Genomic DNA, 16,193 nt, shown 5'->3' with positions numbered 1-16,193 from the left:
ATTCAGCTTCTTGGAACACTTCAGAAGAAGTTGGGGGACTGACCTGAGAGATACTGACCATTGCAAGAAGTGCGTACGTTGGATTCCATCATGCACATTTCACCCAGTGTGTTTTGAAACGGTACTGGGTTTGGGTGGACACCAGATTCCTGAGCAGGGTCTGGTCTGGAAGTCAGGTGTCTGGCGGCAGCACAGCTCCCTCCCTGGGCAGGAAGCACATGACCCACCTCTAACACAACTGTAACCTTGGAGGGTCTCCTGGCTTGGCTGGAGCTTGGCCCTCCCCATTCAGTGCACCAGCCCTTAAACACATGAGCTTCCGAGCCACGGTCTGTGCCTCCTGTGCTCGCCGGTACTTCACAGCTCAGTGGTCTATTTGGCCTTGTCAGCCAGTCCTCTCAGGGGCTCAGCCTTTCTCTGTTCAAGGCAGAAGCCATTGGCATCCAATGCCAGTCCTCCCTGCCCTTAACCTGAGTCAAGAGGATGCAGCCTTGAGTGTTTCACCTCTACCACAGTAATATAACAATAACCACTGTTTGGTCAGGCACTGTGTCACACATGCAATCACATTTAGCTTCACAGCAACCCCCCTGGCTTGGTGCCAACACCCCTGGTTGACAGATGTGGAGACTTCCCCTAACTCCCCCAAAGGAAAATAAGGCCCCAAAGACACACTCTCTGAGCAGCCTGGACATTTGAGTCAGCACTTTCTCGATGCATTGTTATAGATTTGTATGATTTGTTTTAATATCCAGCTCCCTCACTGGTAAGTTCCACCCCTGCTTTGTTCCTAAATCACCCCAGCAAGAAACACAGTGCTAAGGTATATATTAGGCATTTCCTGAACATGTGTCGAATGAAGAAATAACTTGTCCAAGGTCACGTAGCTAATATGTGACAGGTTGAAGAATAAAAGGTTCAAGTAAAACCCATTCGGGGTTTTATAACATATCTTCCTTGTACCTTATGTTTTAAAAATTATATAAGTGCGCACATGCAAATTTTAAAAAACAGGGTCACAAAGATGAGAAAAGGAGGACTTGCCTTTTATGAAAGGAGGAAGCAAACAGAGGCAAGAGCGCTGATCCTTCATTAGCATCATTCCTCTCGGTTCAGCGCCAGGTTGGCTCCCAGCCAGGGCAGCAGAGGCGTCCTGCCCAAGGCTGGGCTTGGCCTGGAATCAGGTGGACTCTTGTCTCCTACCTGAGCCCATAGAATGGCCGCTGCAGGAAGCTCAGCAGTCCCTCCACTCTGACTAGCCCATTGCAGTCACTGACTTACCCCCACCTCGTTCACACACTCCCACACTCATACACACACTCATACATTCCTACTCACACATGAACACGTATCCTCACACTCACCCCCACACATAGGTATTTGCACACACTACACAAGCATGCCCACATCCTTGTACACAGTCATGCAATCCACACCCAGACTCCCATAGACATATACACACAGACTCACACACATACACAGGCTTTCACACACAACCTTACACTCACACCTAGGCACATACAACTCACCATGCACACATACCTGTGCGCATGTGTGAGTCTGGAAAGGTCATTTATTATGTTTTCTGAGGCTCCCTAATGCCCTGGGAATTAGGTTCAAACCCTTTGGCTTGGCATTAGAGACCTGGCTGCCACGTGGAATTCCAACATGTTTTTCTAGCTCTTGCTTCTACACCTGTTCCTCTCCAGTCTCCTCTGGGAGTCCAGTGAGCACCAGCCTGGACCATGCTGGTGGGAAGGGGGCCCACGAGGCAGAAGCCGCCTCTGGATCCCTCTCCCGGCCCTCCATGTGGGTATGCCCCTGAAGGCTGGCTGCCTAAGGAACAAGTCCAATCAGGACTCTTCCTCCCTTTGCTCAAGCTTTTGTCTGCCCTAATCCTTCCTGTCCTACCTACTGAAATCTGACCTTTCTTGAAAACAGTACCTTTCTTGAAAACAGACAAAGGCACTATTTTGTGTATCTGTCCCTAATCCCTTTACTCAGGGAAGAAGCCTTCCCAACTCTAGGTCTCAGAGTCCTTCCCATTCACAAACCTGCCTCGCATTGAAGTTACTTGACTTGCTTCTCTCATTATATCTTAAATCCTTGGAGACAGGTTGGTGAGGTGTTGTGTTTGTGTAGTTTCAAAAAGTTTAACAGGATATGTTGCATGATTAGGTGCTCTAAAAACTATGTCCCCTTCTGAAATATCAAAGGCCATTATAGGGTCCTTTTTTGTCAGTAAATTCATCTATAATTATTTAGCTCAAATTATTACACCAAGTGTTAACATGCATCTAAAGCAGCCATTTAAGTGTAAATACTGTCTGGCAGGGATGAAACACTAGGGCCAGTACTAGTTCCTTCCTGTGTTGGTTGATGTGAAGAGCCCCTCCCTGGGTTGGTCCTTGGGGACCAGGACCCTGGGGAGACCTGGTATACAAGAGTGTCAGGGAAGGGCTAGTTTATGGGATTGATCATAAATCTTGGTGGGAAGCAAGAAGAGGCAGCTAGGTGCCTCTTAAATTTCTCACTTAATTTCTCACAAAATTAAGTGAGAAAGTTCTTGAAAAAAAGAATACACAGAAGGAAGGGGACAGAAAGAAAGATGTAAAGGTTTAAAAGACCCTTTCTCATAATTACAAATTCTATCCTGGCCCAGCATGCCAAACCAGAGGGTATTAACTGAATGAAGTGATTTATGCCAAAGGATTACTGGCACACTTCCTACGTATTTGCTGAAGGAAGTACAAATGTTCACATTTAAACAGTTCAGTGATTGTTTCTTCTGTGTCCATTGTTATTGAAATGAGGCTATTGTGTGAATAACATCAACTTTATATAAGCTACCATAAGGGATGGACTCTTAAGAGGAAAATGCCTATCCAAGTAAAAAAATATATTATTATTGCCACCTTATTACTTTCAAATTTAGCCAAAGCTTTGCACTGAGGCCATTGGGACATCTTACATGTGTTGCTTTGATCTCCCCATTATTTATTTCCATATCAGCGTGAGTGTTTTCCCAGGGAATCTCTAGTTTCTGGCCCAGGGCTTCTTTGGCAGTGCAGATGCTCTGTCAAAGAGTGCGGTCCTGGGATGTGCCAGTTCAGTTCACGTAGACCTACCTTTGAAGGCTTGAAAATTACCCGAAGGGGAGGGGGTTAGGGAGGAAAAAAGTTATTTTTTCCCTCTTACCTCCGAGTCCAATTACCTAATAAAGATTCATCCCTCCTTTTGTCCGAGGAGCTCTGTGACCTAATTTTGCTCCTTGCCTGTTTCAGATACCACAACCCATTTTACGCATCCAGCTTCCTGATGAAATCCACATGTCCTAAATCAATAAAGCCATTGTTTAGCTTCTCTCTTTCTCTGGTGCCTCCTGCCCGGTCTGTTTTGTTTGCATACTTGTGTGTCGGAAATGTGGCTCTTCCTCTACAAAGTCCCCCTTTTGGGGGGTCTTCTTCTTATCTTTGAATGATTATTGGTGTGCAGCTATTAAATGAATAGTGATTTCTTTAGTGGGCTAGCCTAAAGAAAACTTTGTTCAGGTAGGCTTTTTCTCATTAACTGTTTGTTTTGATAAATTAAGAAATCACCAGGAGAAGACCCACATCTTTGTTCAGTATCTTTGTACACATGTAAGATGGACAAGCCCCCTTATATGAACTTCAGAAGCTCAGCTGTTGTTGCCTGTCACCAACCTGTCTTACGCTCCCCCAGAATCCCCAGTCTGCCCCTTCTTCCACTCAAGAGCCACACAGGACCTGGTGTGCAGATTGTTTTACATTCTTGAGGCCCCAGATCATGTCAAGACCCTCTTTAGTGGCTTCTGCTCCTGGTAACTGTACATGCATGAAAGCTGCCTGATTACCTGCACAAGCGGCATTGTTTTCATCTGAAATGCTTCTTTGAAAATCTAGAGCCTCAAACCAGAAACCTAATCATAAGCCCCAGAGAGAACGCCAAGGGTGTTTTCTTCTTGAATAGCTCCCTCCTAGTCTCACCGTAAATTCTAGGGCCACACTGACTTTCAACAGTCAGATGAAAATTAATGCAGTGGCATCTCCTATGGTTCCTTCAAAGATTTTTCCTTTTCTCATCTCTCCAAATTATTATGGAAGAAAGTGGTCATTATTATGGCCATGGTATCAAATAGACACTTGAGTACAGAAGATGATGATAATGATGAAACACTAGGTTCCATTTAGTAGTTAAAACATTAGTGCTTATCCATTTTACTCACTAAATTCTCTTGGATTCAGCCTTGCCACATGGGAGAGATGGAAGAAGGGATAAACAAATGGTAGATCCTGGGAGTTCTGGTCAGGATGGAGGGGGCAGGAAGAAACGCTGAGCTTCTTTGCACAACCAAAAGAAGGATAACAACCAATTTAAAAATAATAAACAATCAGAACTGCCAGAAAGTCAAACTGCACAGGTCTCTGACATCCAACGCAGCCAAGTGGAGAGGACCCACAGCAAGGCAGCAGACTGTTGGGGTGAGGAGGGCCTGGCTGACCAGAAAACTAAAGACTCAAAACCTAAGGCTGTAAAATACTGTGGGGACTGCAAAGGCAGGAGAAACTCCCAGTCTCACAGGAAAGTTCGTTGGAAAGTGGGGCTGGAGCAGAGTGACTGAGTGGCATTTTCCCCTCTTCAACCCTTCTACTACAGACAGCACCACAACGCAGAAAGGACGGTTGCCCCGCCCTGGTGAATATCTAAGGCTCTGCCCCTTATGATGTAACAGGCCTGCCAAGACAAAGAAATATGGCCCAAATGAAAGAACAGATCAAAAGTCCAGAAAAAGAGCTAAGTGACTAGGAAATAGAAAACCTATCTCCCAGAGGGCAAAACACTGGTAATTAGGATACTCACAGAATTGATTGAGTTTGGTCACAAAATGAAGGAAGAAATGAAGGCTATACATTTTGTTCCAATGATTTGGAAATGATTTGTTCCAATGATTTCTTCCTTCAAAAATGAAGGAAGCATTGTTTTCATCTGAAGGCTATATCATTTTGTTCCAATGATTTGGAACAAAACAAAGAAATAAGCATCCAACTGGAATAGAATGGGGAAGCAAAAAATTTTTAAAAAATGAGGAGAGGCTTAGTAACCTCTGGGACAACTTTAAGCATTCCAATACCCAAATCATAGGGGTTCCAGAAGGAGAAGAGGATGAGCAAGAAATTGAAAACTTATTTGAACAAATAATGAAGGAGAACTTTCCCAGTCTGGTGAAGGAAACAGACTTCTGGGAAACCGAGAGAATTCCAAAGAAATTGGATCCAAGGAGGAACACATCAAGGCATATTAAAATTAAGTTACCCAAGATTAAAGGTAAGGAGAGAATCTTAAAAGCAGCAAGAGGAAAGGAGAGAGTACCTACAAAGGAGTGCCCATAAGACTATCAGTTGACTTCTCAAAAGAAACATTATAGGCAAGAAGGGGCTGGAAAGAAGTACTCCAAGTCATGAAAGGCAAGGACCTACATCTAAGATTACTCTATCCAGCAAAGCTGTTATTTAGAATGGAAGGGCAGATGAAGGAGTTCATCATTACCAAGCCCTTATTATATGAAATGTTAAAGGGACTTATCTAAGAAATAAAAGATCAAAAAGTATGAGCAGTTAAATGACAACAAACTCCTAAGTATCAATAACTGAACCTAAAAAACAAAAACAAAAAATAAGCAAACAACTAGAACAGAAACAGAATCAGAGAAATGGAGATCACATGGAGGATTATCAGTGGGGATAGGGAAGGGGAGAGTTGGCGGGGAGAAGGTACAGGGAATAAGAAGCATAACTGGTAGGCATATAATAGACAGGGGGAGGTTAAGAATAGTATAGGAAATGGAGAAGCCAAAGAACTCATATGTACAACCCTTGGACATGAACTAAGGTGGGGAGGAATGCAGGAGGGTGGGGGCATGCAGGGCAGAAGGGGGATAAAGTGGAGAAAAAAATTGGGACAACTGTGATAGCATATTCAATAAAATGTACTTAAAAAAATAAATAATGGATCCTAATGTTCAGACATGCTCCACGATCCTGTTCTTATTCTTCTTTCAAGATCTTTCTTGACCTTTTTCCGAGTTCCTGCTTATATCTCTTTTTCTCATTTTCAGCATCTTGCCAAAGTCATAGAAACTCTTCTCTTCTCACATTTTCTTTTTATGCAGTTTTATTTAATTCATATCTCAGGGGCAAAAAGATGTCTTCTCTTTTCCTGAGAAGCCTGACTGTTACTATTCTGGAATTCAGGTGAGAAGGTAAGCTTGGAATTAAAACCCTATGTGTAGCATATACAGCTGGTTAGCCACTAAAAAAAAAAAAAAAAAAAAAAAGGAAAGAAAAGAAAAAAAGAAAGAAAAACTCAAAACTCATTCGCAAATGCTTTATTGACCTCTTTCTTTGAGGAGATAATACTTGAAAGGCAAAGCAATAAACACGACAGTTCTACTTTGTCCCCCTAAGAAAAATCATAGGCTTCCAGACACTGAGTTTTCCTGTAGGAAGACAGAGAGAGGATCCTGCTCTGTTCTGCTGTGACCAAGGTTCTTTCGGACTCTTCATTCTTCTGAACTGTTTCCTCTTCAATGTCTAGAAAAACTTCCCAGTCACTTCTGCAAACTCATTCTACAAACCAGTCCTTTTGATATTCCTGTGGGTGGGTGGGTGTTCTTTGGCTCTTCAGACTTTCTTTTCCTTCTTGAGATAAGGAGGCAAGAACAAAGTGAAAGAGGAGGCTGGAAAGTCCAGCTTGGTTTTACTGGGTCTGAATGGCCTTTAAAAAGAGGAACACTGTGTTTGAGAAAAGTTGAGAGAGTTCCCCTGCCCCTGATGGGTAACAAAATCCATTGCAAGGTTCTGCATCCAATCCCAGCTTGGGTTGGGAGTAGCACCCAAGATCTCCAGCACCCCTCTATTTACACAGCAGTTTTCTCCTACCTCTATCATTAATTGACCCAGACAGCAAGGGGGGTGCTCTTTGAAAAAGGATTCTGAGCATTATCAGGGGATGCTCTAAAGACTGAAGAAGCTGCAGAGCTGTGTGTGACCAGCTGGTCACACCTTCGTCATTGTTCTCGTGATTTACTGATTGTTCAGTTCTGTTAGGTTGAATGCTATGCCCTAGTTATAAGTGGGCTGAGATGTCTTCAAAGAAAACAGGCTGTGTGTCAGCTCAGGAGTACAAAAAGGTTTGGTTTTGATTGCCAGTTTCAGTACTGTGTTGACAAAGATTTGGGGGCTTAGTTGTGGCTCAGCGACATGGGGTCATCCATGGTGGGTTTGGGAGAGCGAAGTGATAGCAAGAGCTTTTGCCCTTTAGATCTTACCCCTTCTATTGCCAGAGGAGGAAGTGGTTGAATGGCTAAGGTCATAGCCTTCTCTCTTGATTCCCAGAACTGAGCTGGTCTACATCCGTCACTTCTGCTCCCTTTCCTGGGGCTTCTTTGCTGCCTCCCAATGGGGACGTATCCAGTCTCGTTCCACAGGCTTGGCGGAAGAGCCCAGTGAGGAAAGAACTGATGGAGAAGTGACTCAAGAAAGACAGAAGAAAGACTCATCCAGGACATCCTACGGAGTGCAGTGACTGCAAGTCCCACTCCCCCACTTCTGGTCTGGGTGACTGAACAGTTTCTGACCTCCTGACAAAATTTTCATAGAATGGATATAATAAAGCATTGTTATGAGGACTAAATGAAATAGTGTGTAAAAAGCACTTGAAATATTTTCCCAGCACATATATATTAAGCTCTCATACGTGTCAGCAGTTGTTATGAAATTATATATAATCTTTTAATTTTCCTACTGAAAGTTTCATTCCTTCTATGGTGGCTCAATACTATGAATTCCTTATTGATTCCATTTGTTCTCATTCATGTCAGAGTTCCTCTGCTTTAGGACTCTCTGAGCTTCCCTTGAAAGTGGAGCATGTGACTTTCTGGGAAACAGAGACATCCCAGGATCAGGAAACGATAGGTCTGGAGGAAATCTTGACAGTCTTCTAATTCCCACTCTAGGCATTGATGGCATCACGCCAGAGACAGGCACGAGAGGCTGTTCTCATTGCTTGGTGGTTGTACGGGTTGAAAGAAACCTCGATACAACCATGAACAAGACAATGAGTAATTTGGGTGTCTCCGTGCCGTTCTTTCATCCTAGCGGACTTCATGAGCACCCCTTCTGCCTGGCACCCAGGACTCCCCTCAGCTTATTGTCCACGATTGACCCAGGCCCTTTCTCCTGAGTTCATGAAACCTTCAGTCCCTGGCAGAGCATGTGGTTGGGTTTTAGGGATCTATCTGATTCTGGTGATTCACAGGGATAGGAGCGGCTGATGTATCTGAGCACTTGGCAATATTTACATTTCAAAAGACAAGGCCATTAACCAAGATTACTAGAACGTGTGCTATAGTTTTTAGTCTGGAGGGCCTTTTATTCTCCAGGAATATTGCAGAAAACTGGGCATTGGTAAATTGGTACCTCCTTTTGGGGAATGTGGGCTGCCAGTCACTAATTCACAGTTTTTCTGCCCTCAGCCCATGTGGAGATTTAAAACAAAAGGTATTCAGAGAAGAGAGTTTTCTGCTTTCCTACACAGCTCGCCTCTGCTGTTCAATAATTCTCACTAACAGGGCGTTTTCTTTTGTATCTAAGCTAGATCCTGCCTGTGTTGTTTGATCCATTTTATTTCCTCCTGTCCCGCCTTCAGTGGAAACAGAGAACAGCTGGGGACTGTTCCCCTCACACAACAGAGGATTCTGGCTTCTAAGGATATTCGATTCAAAGGTAACTAACTGGCTAGAGTGGCCGCCCCCAGGACGGACCTGTCAGGCCCTAACTCAGAGCTGGTCTAGGGTCTCACACTTCAGAAAAACCAGGGCACCATCCCACACCAGTTTTATGTCATTGCCACATGTGTGACAAAGCCCGTGTTTCACTTGGGCGAGCTTCAGAAAGGTCTCTTGGCACGACATTCCAGCTAAGAGCCTGCCCCCGAAGGCCCACATTTGACCCTGTTAACATTCCCCACAGCCTTTCAGACTTCCCGGACGCAGCCCACACAGTGGCCTCGGTGGAAGACATGGACAGTGTCCCCCTGGTCCGCCTGCAGGGCGTCAACACATGGAACTGCAGGAGGGCCCGACGCTGAGTCGGCTCCTTTATATTATTCGTGTTTCCTGGAGCACAAATCCTTCTGTTTGTGGTCCAATGGGGGGGGGGCAGTGTGGGGAGGGGGGGAGGAGATAGGTTTATATACCGAATGGATTCAGAGCTCTTACTTTAAAGTGGCCGCGGCCCAAGTCTGTGCCCAAATATGCTTGCCCGCACAGCAAAAACATATGGCTGTTTCTCTAAATTCACTATCCTGACATAGCAACAATTGTTCAGGGTTTGTTTGTTGGTTTGTTTGTTTTACCTTGCAAGTTTATCTCTGCTGTGTTATCAACTGCTATTCAAGTGGTATCTATGTACTGGTGTGAAACATCAGAGAGTAACTCATGATGATAAAAATTAACATTTTTAGTTTTAGATAAAGAACGTGTGTGGCAGATATTTGATGGGTGTGAACCCTTTTAACCCTCCCAAAATACTATGAAGTAGGCATTGCCATTATGCTCATTATGGAAATAAGAAAACTGAGGCACGGAAAGAGTAGGAATATGCCCAAGGTCACCAGTTAGCAAGAGGTGGGGGGAGACTTGAATCCAGGCAGTTTGCTTCCCGGACCTCGGCCCCAGCATGACAGGACCTCTGTGCCTGAAGCAATGAGCTGAGCACAGCCAGGTCTCTGAAAGGGCAGGTTGCTTCACGGTGAGTAAGTCAACACACCATTTTTTTTACTATGATAAACAGATATGGTGCGGTGTCTCATGTAGACATGCAACCTCAGACAAGTGTGCAGTGGGGTGTAGGCTGCCTCAGGCTCTACCCTGGGAATCTTCCGAGGGTGTGTGTACTTCCTCTCCTTCATGTCTGGGGCAGGCATTTTGGCAAAAAGCGTAACAGGTACTGTCACGTACCTCATCTCTTTCTGGTTTTAGTCCTTCTGCATTAAAGCCATAGGGCAGAGGTCAGATGTCAGGTGCTGGTTATAGAACCTCTCATTTTTCTTAGACCTTAGCTCTCCTTCCTTCCCTCTTGGCAGTGTCAGGGGAAAGTGGGGGGAGAGACAGGTCATGCCCACGCCCTTACTTACAGGGCGAGCGGGGAGCATTTCCTTAGACCGTGTGTCCAGCAGCCCAGAAGTAGGGTTGGTGTCTGTCACGGGCAGTCATCCCTGTGTCCTTCCCAGGGTGTTCCGGCTGGGCCACACTTCCTCCCCAGTGTGCCGGGCAGAATGGAGGAGCTATTCTGCCTCTATGCTTCTCTCTGCCCCGACTGTCTGCGGATAATACCATGAAGCAGAAGGCAAAAGATGAATTCCTTCCATCACTTAAAGAAGCACAGATGGACCCAACGCTCAACTGACAAAGAGTCTTTTCAGATCTTGAAGTATGTCCGGGGTGTACTTCCCTCCTTTCTGAGAATCGGGGTCCTGGAAAAGCAGGACCCTTATCATCTCCTCCTTCATTGCATGTTTACAAAGAGAAGCCAACAAGCAGATGGGAAGACCTTTTCTGGATGGACTCTGAGTACCACTGTGGGCTGCCCTCTACTTTCCTCTGAGGGGTCGGCTGCCTTGAGCAGCGAGTTTGCTGTAGCCGAATGAAGGTTCTCTGCCAACGTCGTTCTAGGCCTTTCCTTTCTGGATTGGATGGTTACAAACTAAACTCGAAGAAAGACTTTTTATAAAATGCACTAGAATCATAAAAATTATGCTGAACCAGAGTCTAGTTGAGAACTTTCTTCTTGTGTTGTTTGTTTGAACTTTTTCTCTCTCGTTTTTTAAAATTAAACATTTTATTTTGAAATAACTACAGATTCACCTCCAGTTGGAAGAAACAACATCAAGAGTTAAAGGGACTTATCTAAGAAAAAGAAGTTAAAGAAACATGAACAGTGAAAGGACAACAAACTCACAGTTATTAACAACCACACCTAAAACAAAAGCAAACTAAAAGGACAGCTAGATCAGGAGTGGAAACATAGAAATGAAGATCTCAAGGAGGGTTAGCAACAGGGGAGTGGGAGGAGGAGAAAGGGGGGGAGAAGGTACAGAAAATAAGTAGCATAGACAGTAGACAGAAAATAGATGGAGGGGACAAGAATAGTATGGGAAATATAGAATCTAAAGAACTTGAGACACATGATCATAAACTAAGGGGGGGTAATGGTGGGGATGGGGGGGTAGGGTGGAGGGGAATGAAGGGGGGAATAGAACAACTGTAACGGCATAATCAATAACAAAATTAAAAAAAAAAGAGATCCCACGTACCCTGTACCCAGTCTCCCCCAATGGTGATACCCCACAGAACTCAACAGGACAATCAGTATCACAACAAGGATGTTGATATTGATTCTGTGAAGATATGGAACAATTCTATCACCACCAAAATCCCTCTCGTTGACCCTTTATGGCCAAATTCACTTCCCTCTCTCCCAACCCACTGTAAACCACTAATCTATCCTCCAATTCTCTAATTTTGTCATTTCAATAATGTTATGTATGGAATCATATATAAGATTTCCTTTTTTCACTCAGAATAATTCTCTAGAGATTCATCCATGTTGTTTTGTGCACAGTAGTTCATTCCTTTTTATTGCTGAGTCTCTCACAGTTTGTTCAACCACTCACTCATTGAAGGACTTATAAGTTGTTTTCGGTTTGGAGCTATTATAAATAAAGTTGCTATAAAAATTTGTGACCAGGTTTTTGTGTGTACATAGTTTCATTTCTTTGTGATAAATTCCCAGGAGGGCAATTGCTGAGTCATACAGTAGCTGCAGGTTTATTTTTAAAGAGAAAATGCCAAACTGTTTTCCAAGGTGGCCCTACCATTCTACGTACAATTCAAGCATTGTACGAGTGATACAATTTATCTCCATCCTGAGTATCTTGGTAGGTGTGGAGTTACAGCTCACTGTGCTTTCAATCTGCATTTCCCTGAGAGCTAGAGACGTTGAACATCTTTTGTGTGCTTGCCATCTATATATCTCCTCTGTGAACTGTATCATCATGTATTTACCCATTTTCCAATAAGATTCTTTTTTTGATGAATTTCGAGAGAACTTTATACATTCTAGGGTCCTGTGTGGACACTCATTCCATCTGCAAGTAAGAGCAGTTTTGTTACTTCTTTTCAGATCTGTGTCTTTATTTTGCATTCTTGTCTTATTGCATTGGCCAGACATTACAGCATATGCTGGATTAGAGTGGTGGCTGTGGGCATACCTACCTTGCTCCTGATCTTAGGGGAAGGCAGGCAGTGCTTATAAATAGTCTAAATACACCAAAAAATAGTCTAAATACACCAATCAAAAGAGATTGACAGAGTGAATTAAAAAAAAACATAGCCTGATTGTATGCTGTCTACAAGAAACCTACTTCACTTATAATGATATAGGCAGGTTGGAAGTAAAACGGTAGAAAAAGAAATATTATGTAAGCATTACCCAAAGACAAGTAGGAGTGGCTATGCTAGTATCAGATAAAGTAGAGTTCAAAGCAAATTACCAAAGACAGATAAAGAAATAATATAATGATGAAGGCATCAATGTATTAAGAAGACAAAATAATCCACTGTTATTCAGTTTCCATATGTTTGTAGATTCTCCTGTTGTCTTTTTGTTACTGATTTCTAGTTTGATACCACTATGGTCAGAGAACACACTTGCATCATTTTAATTCTTTTAACTGTATTGAGCTTTTTACTGGCCCAGGATATATACGGTTTATCTTGAGATCTGTTCTGTGGTTTGGGCACTTGTTAAAAAAACATGCATTCTACTGTTGCTGGGTGGTGCTGTCACTATCCAGCAGGGTGAAGTCCAGGCTCCCTTGTCAGCCTTCTCTGATTTCACCCTGGTGGGTCACAGGGGAGGGAGTGGGGTAGGGAACTACTGCACCCTGTAAAGGTGGGAGTCTAAGTTCCCTGCTTAGCCTTTTCTGGCACAGGTGGGGCCACAGTTATTTTCTGTGGTGTTTGACTGGAGTAGAATAGTTATTGTATAGAATAACCTATCTTAGCCTAGTAAGCCTAGAAAGCTGCCTCTTTCCTGGTCCTCTGATTAGAGGGAAAAGGTGTTTATTGGGACTTTCTTTGGTTTGCACCCACTGGTGTTTCCCAGTTGCCTGCTTCTTTAGCTACAAGTCTGGTATGCATGAGGCAAAAAGAGAATCCAGGGAATTCCCCACCATGGAAATCTTTGGGTCCCAGGGTCTCCAGTCGGTATGCCCTCTTCTTTCCACATTTCATGGTTTTATACAAAATGCTCAGAGTTTCTAGCTGTGCTCAGCAGTAGGAATTCGGAACATTACCTCTGTCCCATCTTCCTGGGAGCAGAAGTCAGTCTCTTCTGGTATCAACTACGTGAACGTGAGGCATCTTTGATCTCTAGACCTCATCTGCTTGATCTCTCTCTTCTATCTTTTTTAAAGGCCCCAAATCTGGCAGAACAATCCCTTCTCTTTGGGAGCTTACAGCTAAGGAGACTGAGCTGTTGCTTGGGTTACTGTAAGTTTGTTAAACTTTGTCATTCTAACCTTTCTTTTCTTTTTTCCCCTCTTTTGGAAAATGAAGGTTGAGCTTCCTGTGTTTGTTTAAAGTGGTTTGTTCTTGGAGTACGTCCTGGGTCCAGAATGCCAAATAACTTCTGGAACTGAGGTCTGGACACAGATTAAGGATAAAGTTAAGGCTGCTTAGGTGAAGCAGCCACAGCTGGCTGGACACAAGAGTGGGAAAATGAATGATCGCAACCTGGGGCAGAAGCTACGCTCATTAGCTCGGCCTGACACAACAAAGTCCAACAGACTTGATGTTAGGAAACGGAAGTTTATTGTCTCGCAGTTTGGAGATTAGAAGTCGGAGATCAAGATGTTGACAGGATTGGTTTTTTTTTGAGGCTGCTTCTCCTTGGCTTGCAGGTGGCCGTGTTGTCCTTGTGTCTTCACATGGTCCTTCCCTGGTGTGTGTCCTAATCTCCTTTTTTTAGAAGGACACCAGTCAGGTTGAATTAAGGCCCACCCTGATGACCTCGTTTAACTTTGATTCCCTCTTTAAAGACCTCCCAGCAGAATCACATTTAAGTCAGAGCTTCAACATACAAATTTTGGAGACAGGATTCATCTTACATCAAGACTCAGATGGGAAAGGTAAAAGTGGAAAACAAATAGGGTAGGATAAGCCTTATGTTGAGACTTCAGGATGGTCCATCTCAGCGGAGGAAGTACCTACTGATCTCACTAAGTGGTTTTCCAGCTGACTCTGATGTGACCTTTAACCCTTGTTTCTCTCCCAGAGAGCCCTGGCCTTTCCTAGGTCACATTGAACAGTTTTTTTAAATTCAAGGAGAAGTTAAGTCCCTAAGGAAGTTTTCCTAGGCACTAAATGCATGTCAAATCTATTTATCCTTTTACTTTTTATTGAGATATAGTATATATTATGCAATGAAGTGTACCAATCTGACGTGTGCTGCTCAGTGTTTAGACATAAGAACACCTCTGTAACCACCACTCAGACCGAGGCATAGTGTATGTCTGGCACATGGGTCCAGAAAGTTCCTGTTCTTCCTCCGGTCAATCCCTGCCTCTCCACCTGAAGGTTACTACTCTAGACACTTGTACTTGAATGCCATATAAGTGACATCATACAACATGTTTCTTGCTTCTTTTGCTCAACATAATGTCTGTGATATTCATCCATGCTTTTGCAAGTATGGGTAGTTTGTAACCTTTATTGCTGAGTAATGTCCATTACATGGATATAGCGCGATTTATTTATCATTCTTTTGTTAATGGACATGGGAGTTGTTTCCAACTGGGGATTATTATGAATAAAGCTTCTATAAACATTCTTATATATGTCTTTTGGCAGATTTATGCATGAATTGCTCTTGGGCATATAAATCTAGAAATAGGATTGCTGGGTCATATCAAAACCACTTATTAAATTTGATAAACAGATATAAGCACGTTGAGGTCACTTTTCTCTTTGTTTAGGCTATTTTTATTAGTGGTTCTATGGACTTCAGTCAGAAATATCACTTCTTTGTGATATCCAGTGACAGTATAAATTTAACTGAAGCTACAATAAATTATAAAAATATACTCACTTAAAAATGTATAGGTCAACATTTTACATTCGACCCAGAATGTGGGAAGGTGGGGATTATACCAAATAAAATAGAAGATATTCTGGAGACCTTTTGGTGGGATGTCTGTCCCATTTTGAAATAGAGCCGATTTCTTCCGAAGATTTTGTGGAAGGAAGATTTTATGTTCCAAAACACCCAGTAAGGATGTGGATCAGAGACAAATTCTCTTCCTTCGTGTGTTTTCTCCAGTGCACTGCTGCCATTCTGACTGTTTGAGAGAAACAGAGCTGATAACCCTTCAGCAAAATGACCTTCCTTTACCATCAGGAGTTCAATGGGAGCAGTTAGACTGAGGTGGGGTTCAGGCTCAGACAAGGGAGGGCTTAGGAGGTTGCTCCAAACCCCTAGCAGTTGTGCTCGTTGCTGAGCTGCGGAGGGAGGAACACCCGCAGCGGTAGTACTAAGGTTGGGCTCCTCCGACTGGTCACCAGATCCTGCTACTGACTTCTCCGGCAGGCCCAACGGTGTGCCCAGACACTAGTCACCTCCCCAGTTCTCAGGAGGCTGGCTGGGATCTGGGGTCCCCAAAGCTTCCTGGCCTGTCACTTCTGGCTGTGAGTGGCCACGTCTCTTCACTTTGTTCTCCAGTGTGAGGTTCAAGCACGACCATATTCTCTGTGCACCGTGACAGCAGAGAGGGTGGGGAGCACTGTAACAGGCTGTATTCCCTCCAGTTGAGTACAATCCACCCCAACACTGTATGGAAAGAGCTTGGGTTTTACTGACTCTCCTTTTCAGAGCCTCAGTGCATAAAACCTTCCCATCTGTTACACATTCTTCTATATAGTTCCCCACATCAAGTCATTTTTGTAAATAGGAGTGGCAGAGATAATCCTCATGCTCACCTCCTTTAGGGACAACCACCCGGGAGAACTGGGAGACCTGATAGACATAGATGGACAACTGCCTTGGAGGTCGTGA

This window comes from Artibeus jamaicensis, unplaced genomic scaffold, assembly GCF_021234435.1.
Source record: "Artibeus jamaicensis isolate MK-2021 breed Jamaican fruit bat unplaced genomic scaffold, CSHL_Jam_final contig_3176, whole genome shotgun sequence".
NCBI classification, from domain to species: Eukaryota; Metazoa; Chordata; class Mammalia; order Chiroptera; family Phyllostomidae; genus Artibeus; species Artibeus jamaicensis.
Note: the sequence above shows the minus strand (reverse complement) of the source record.